A 7,328-nucleotide genomic window follows, 5' to 3' on the forward strand; every position below is an offset into this window, starting at 1 on the left:
ATTTAACACCATGAGACATTTATCATTTAATATTAAGATGAAAGCATTTTTTAAGATACTTTAAAAAATATATCAACTATTCAGTCTTGTGAGTTTCTTCTCTCATCATCTTGGACAGACACTTCTTTCAATGTCTAACATCACCATCATGTTAGGGTATCTTTGTCCCAGGACTGAAGTATTGTTGGCCCGTTTTTAACCTGTAAAACTGATAGAAGTGATTCCCAAGCACTGAACTTTCAAGTTTTTCAGGGGCCAGTTCTTACACTTGAATTGTATTATAATGTAAAATAATTTACTTGGCAGAGTGTTTTTTAAATTCAATTGTTTGTAATCAAGGACCAGATCTGGGTTGATTTACACAAGTAATTTTGAGGATTATGGGAAATTTCTGGCAGGTAACAGAGACTTTGCTTTATGAAGAACTTTACAGTGCTGTGCAGTCAGCCTGCTGTCCGGGAAGATGGGCACATTATCACCACGGGGCAGGGTCCCAGCCTAAGGAGGGGGCTGAGACTGTGGAGGAGAGAGATTATTACATCACTTTAGCACATCCAAAAAGCACTGCAGTGGGAAATACAGCAACAAGAATGAAAATTCCCTGGGACATTTTCTGAACACTTGAACCAAGTTCCACTGAAGAGTGAGAATTATTTTTTTTTCTTTTAAGTACAGCTTCTGAGATTGAAAAAGAGAGATTTAATAAATTTATAAAGTTAAGGAGGTACTTTTGTTATTTTTTAATGTTTTATAACTAATACAGAGTAATAATAAGGAACAAGCATTAGGAAATAATAAATAATGATGAAGTATATTACTCTGATAACTGGATGTTGCTGAATGATACATCGGTGTTTTCCTTGTTTTGTTCAAGATTAGACATTCCTGGGTGCAAAAACATTATTCAATTATAAACAAGTATTTAGATTCAGTTTATATATACTATACTTAATTCTTACTAAGAAATTATGCTTTATTTGGTTATAATTTTTATTATTTTGTGTTTTCTTTACAAGTTTACAGGAAGAAAACTATGTTTGTGGTTGCCTTGAGAAAAAAAACCAATACTGATAAACTTATTAACATTTTCTCTCTTTTTGAAGAAGATCCAATGTTCAAAAGTGTTGATGCTAATTTTTAAAAAATCATTCGTAACTGCAAGTCTTGACCAGATGATTCTTTAGCTAAATTCTTTATTTGACTCTTCTCTTAAAATGTCCTTTAGGTATTATTTTTTTCAGAGATTTTTTTTTTAACCATCTCTTTTATTTGTTTATTTTTTAATTCTCATTTTTTCTTGGAAGTGTAGTCAATTTATGATGTTAGTTTCAGGTGTTTGTATTAGATAGCTTTTTATTTGCTTTCATACTATGAATGTTTAATTTTATCTTTACATTTATCACATTATAAGCTCTTAGAGGACAGGGGTCTTGTTTTATTTTTCTGTGTATCCTTTGTGCCATGCAAAATTCCTGGTATATGGTGAATCCCCCACAAATATGCTCTTAATAAAGGATTACTGACTCCATCCTCAGTACACTCTATGTAGGAAATAAAAGCACACACACATTTGGACACACAACCAAACTCAGCTCATGCATACTTTCAACATCCCAGGTAAGAGAAGAGTCACTAAGGAATCATCACTCCTACTTAAGCTACCACTAGACTCCCAGCCTCTAAAGCACACATTATGACCACTGGTCTAATAGTCTGACCTAAAATTTCTCAAACATCTCTGTTGACTTCTTGAGGTCAAAAAATTCTTACATACCTTGTTTTTATCTGCAATATCCTTATATGCGCAATATTATAGGTCCACTAATTCATTTTAAAATTTGTTAATTCAAGTCAATTATACAACAGTGTACTATTTAGTTAAATAATACTCCACTTTGCTACATAGTTCATGTAGTACAAAAACAGCTTAAATTTGAACAAAACAACAACAAAACTTGAAATCACCAATGAGATGAAGTTTTCCATCTCATTCTACCACACTCTTCTCCTTTACTGTATCTTACCAACAACTTCCAATATAAAAATTTGACTTCTAAAATGTCTCATTATAGTAGAACCTATCATTGTTTTCTGGAACTCCCAACATTTTAAACCACATCTACTATTTTTGGGAAATTTTCTTCTTTTGAATCCTGCTTTCACCAGGCAAAAGAAAAAGCAGCTTCCCTGATCTTTGTATCTGGGACCTGATCTGTAACAAATAGACTTGCTTGAGGGTCTAATTCAAAAAGTAAACTAAGGAAGAAGTTTCCATTATAGAATCCCTTGTGTTGGTTAGGGGTGATGCCAGAGGTGCCTGGAAATGATTAGAAGATCAAAATCCTGGAAAAGTGGCAGTGGCATAAAACTCCAGTTCATGGCAAAATGCTAGCTGCATATTATCACCATCAGTGGATTCAGTGGAAGAGGAATGTTTTCTAATCGGATCACTTTGGCAACTAGGATTGTAGCACTGCTACTGAAAGCTCAGCTGAGAACTGGGTAACAGTTATCTAGCTTTCTCACTCCATGAACTACCCAATATCCTTTGAGTAAACTCCTTTTCTGCTTAATCTGCCAGGCAGCTTTGGTACTTGCAATCTAAATCACATACTAAGAGTTCCCTAATGATAACCCCTCTCTCCATCTCTGCTAATGACTAGGTCTTCATCACTCTTATCTCCTGATTAGTCTCCTTTCAATGAGCCTCCTCTTCTCCAATATATTACCTCAGCTAACTTTCTAAATATGAACTTTATCATGTTTGTTTTCTGATTTGTCATATCTGTGACTATGATAGCATGACATGGTTTACCTATTTTAATCACCTCACCAAAATAATACTATTTTTTATTTCCTGTATTTGCTGTGAAAGTTGACTTCAACCAATTAATTGATCTTTTGGTTATAAAGATATATCAGCAATAGATGATCAATGTTGAAAAGTGAAATAATGGAGGAATACACACACACACACAACACACACACACATACATACACACACACATTTATTTTAAAAATAAAAGTGGCTGGTTGAGGGAGAATCCTGGGGAAGGGAGCCTGGGGTGATAAAGGGTTCAGCCCTCAATCTTCTGGATACTAAACCTGACTTGTCCTTGCCACACAGTTTATTAGAATGACAAATGCCAATGTAGCAAATATGACAGGAGACTGCTCATAGAGAGCAGAACGCTAATTTATTAATTTAAATGATAAATATAGGTGCTAAGTGAAAGAAATAGGTGCAGCTCGCATACTGGCACATTTTCTCCCTGTAGGTAACCTTCATGGGAAGCCAAGTGACAGAAGGTTCCTTACTGGCTGTGCCTGAAGTCATAGCAAGGCTTCCTCTCCTAATAACCAAAGATTTCCTGGCCCCAGACTTTAATGACCACATCCATGCTGACAGATGGTCATGAAACTGGATACCTGATTTCTCTCAAAGAACACTGTCTTCCCAGATGGCACACTGAGGGGCCGGGTTAGGGCTGGCTCCTGAGAATTGGCATTTCTTTTTGTTCATTTTCAATCTATCTTGTCAAGGTAATGTTGGCTCTCAGTTAGAATCCATAGTGTGTTGATTTCATAGTTTAACTCTCAAATGATATTTTACATACTCAGCTTTATTCTTGTTGCCATGGTATGCAACAGGAAATTAGCAGGTTTATATTTAGTGTTGTAATAGCTGAACCATAATATGGTACACATCATTGTAAGATTATTTTTATTGTTTTCTTTATATTCACCTACAATGTCATTTATTAGAAGTTAGTTTTTAGTTAGAAGATAATTAAATGTAAAACACCTATCTTTGAAAAAATCAAACAGCTTTTAATATTTAACTTCTAAATTTCTTCTATTAATTTCTAGTGTTAACCAAATAATTCTGAATTCTTTTCTTTAAGAAAGGTGAAAACTTGTTTGCATTCTTCTTCTTCCCCTCCTATACCACCAGATTCAGAAGACTGCCACATATTACCTAATTAACTCATTCTAAACATTCTTAGAAGTAGATGGTTTCCTCCTGTAAAGATGAGATAACTGAAGGTAGTTGGCCCAAAGCCCAACTACTCATTCATACCAATTACTTTTTGTCCTTTGGTATCTTTTTTATCTGCAATTTGAAATTCCAAAATTTATATATCCATAATTTGAAACTTCATAACCTATTTCACAGGCCCAATTGTTTCTTCTTTATTCTTCTACCATGAAGATGTGCCTTCATTTTTTTTTTTTTAACCAAACAATCTACTGGGCATTTATTTGAGAAGCTAAGGATAAGGATACATGAATGAACAAAAGAATCTAAAATTCCTCCCTTCATGAGAGAGATTCTAGCTGGGGGAGAGACAGAAAATAAACACAATAAATAAGTAATTTACATATTATTAAAAGGTGATAATATCTTAAAACTAGAGCAGATGAGAGGAATAAGAAATGCAAGGGTGGGGTGAGGTAGGAGGTGTCGTAAATAGAGTGGTCTGGCATGACCTCTCTGAAATGGTGAAATTTGAAAAAAAGACTAGAAGGAAGTGAGAGAACAAGCCATGTATATATCTATTAGAAATTATTTCAGAAAAAGGAAAAGACTGATGATGGAAAGGCCATGAGGCAAGCGCAGTTGGCATGTTCTAGGAATATCAAGGAGACTGGAGAGGAATGAGCTAGAACTGTACTGTCCAATACGGTACCCACTAATCATGTGTTGCTATTGAGCTAATACAATATTAGATGTGCTGTAAAATACTGAAAAATATCTTATTAAAATATTTATGTTGATTATGTGTTGAAATGGTAATACATGTGATATACTGGGTTAAATACAATAACCTTTAATTAATTTCACCACCTTTTGACTTTTTTTTCATGTGCTAATAAAAACCTTAAAATTGCATATGTTACTCATATTACATTGCTTTGGGGCAGTGCTGAGCTAAAAATAATGGTAGAAGTAGTCAGAATGAAAGAGAAAGAAGAGATTATGTAGTGTGCCTTCATTATTAATTCTCATCTCTGTCCCATGTATCTTCTAGGTCTTTAATCCTTCTGTAATATGTAAAATATTAGCAGTCTTTTACTAACTCACTCAATTTCTTTTTCCAGACAATAGTTACTTATTTTTAAAATATTTAAAAAGTTATTACCTCATTCATGTCAATTTCAGATAGTATTACCTTTCTTGTGGAATGTTTTAGGTTTCTGCTAACTTGCTTTCTCATTTGATATTTTTTTGTTTTTGATTATTAAAAAAAAAAGTTTGCTCCTTTTAGAAAATTTGGAAGGTATAGAGAAGTTCAAAAAGGAGGAAAAATGGCCCATAATTCCACTGTACAGAGATAGCAACAAATGAAAAGGACTGCATAACACCTTTACACCCAGAGGTAGCATTGCTTGTATCTGATGTTTCTCTGCTCTTTTAATTTTCCCTCCAAAGAACACAGACTTGGTCTAAATGGACTGTTTATAAACAGATACCACATCCTCCAAGGCACCAAAACTTTCTTCCTCTAACTTTGCTCAAAGGAAAGCACATATTCAAATTGAGTCCTTTAGGTTCTTTTCCACCGGGTTGGCTATATTCTGGCAGTAACATCACCTTGGCACATTAATTAAAACTTAGATTCTAGCAGCATTAAAAAAGAGCTTTTTGCTTATATATTTTCCCCAAGTCTTTGTCTGTGTTTGGCTAAGTAGCCTTAGAATAGGATACTAGAAGTAGTCCCTTAATAAAGATACATTAATACTGATTTTTTTCTCTTTGTACTTATTTATTCTTCTGTTGAGTTTACTTTATACTAATTCTTTCTAGAAGTAGCTGCCTCTAAGTTGTGCTAGGTTTGACTGGAAAAGTTTTAGTTAATAGTCTGGAAACAAAGACTGAAGATGAAGACTGTTTAAGTCCTTGAGATTGTAAGGATTTTGATTTCTCTATAGCATATATTGACTCAATGAAAACCTATTGAGCAACTATTATGTGCTTGGTATTATTGTGGTGATGGGTAGCAAGGGCAAACAACAGATGTGTGGGAACTTGGACATAAAGTACAAATGGGGTTAAATCTGATAGATAAGCAGTTATGTCTTGAATTGTGGCCTTGAAAACAAAGACTATATTAGGTAAACCTCTTCCTTCCCAAGTTCTTAAGAAAGGTAATTGTGAAATTTGGTAATTGTGATTTTCAAAGTGTTTACATTCTGGGCCAAGTTAAAGTATTGAGATTGAAGTGCTGATTTGCTGCTAACACAGATGATCAAAGCAGCTAAAATAGCACTGAGGTATATTATTGTGAGGCACTCACATATTATAGATAAATTAAGTCATTTAATTTTCAGAATAACCCCATTTCACAGGTAATAAAAACTTAAGCATAGAGACATTAAGTAGCCTGCTGGAGATCGCTGGGCTGAGCCAGTGGCAAAACTGGAATCTGAAGCAGAGTGTTCTTGCATGAGAGCCCACACTCTTAATCACAATATCATCATCACACTTTTAAGTGCCCAGAGAAATAAAGCTAAAGTGCCCTAATGAGCGTGGAAAATAACTCAAGCACTATGAAATGTTGCTGTCATTTAACAGAATGCAGAATTGGGCAAAAATAAGGAACACGTTGTATACGCCCTTCTTTCTTTAGGATGAATCTCTGAAACTGCTAGAGGACACTACCCCTTACATATTATTGGCCAGAAACTGCTCCTATGGCCTCACCTGTCTGTGAGGGCGGGCAGGAAACATATTCATGGGTGGATGGCAATGTGGCCAGCTGGCCATTCAACTACTCTGAGCAAAAGGCAGAATGGATTTAGGGAGAAAACTAATGATTTCTGCCATAGCCATGCACTCTAATGCCTCAGTGTTAGAGTGTTTTCTATTGAAATAGTTTTAAACAAAAGAACAAGTTAAGATAACTATTGTATGTACATAAAGATTAATGTAAATGATTTCACATTTTTAAAGTTAGCAAGAAAATAAGCATGATTTTAGTCATCATCTAGATACTACACATACATACATAACATACAATATATAAAACACACACACAGGGGTAGGTATAGCTCAGTGGTAGAGTGCATGCCTATGATGCATGAGGTCCTAGGTTCAATCCCCAGTATTTCCATCTGAATGAATGAATGAATAAATAAATAAATAGATAGATAAATAAATAAATAAAAATTTAAAAACAATACACACATATTCTTATACGATACTTTCTTCAGCCATACCACTTCGTCCAAAAGCATCCAGTGAACGCCTGTTTCACCCAGAGTAAAAGCAAAGGTTTCTAATGCCTACAAGGCTCTACCCAATCTGAGTCTTTTCCTTTGTCTTC

At 34.5% G+C, this 7,328-nt stretch overlaps 1 non-coding gene across 1 annotated transcript; it reads left to right on the plus strand.

Annotated features, from left to right (window-relative positions):
- Positions 1-7,043: 7,043 nt before the first annotated feature.
- On the plus strand, positions 7,044-7,115 carry TRNAH-AUG. Its single transcript has one exon. It is a non-coding gene; the product is annotated as a tRNA-His (tRNA).
- The last annotated feature ends 213 nt before the right edge of the window (positions 7,116-7,328 follow it).

The sequence above is a fragment of the Camelus ferus genome, chromosome 1 (genome assembly GCF_009834535.1).
Source record: "Camelus ferus isolate YT-003-E chromosome 1, BCGSAC_Cfer_1.0, whole genome shotgun sequence".
NCBI lineage: Eukaryota > Metazoa > Chordata > Mammalia > Artiodactyla > Camelidae > Camelus > Camelus ferus.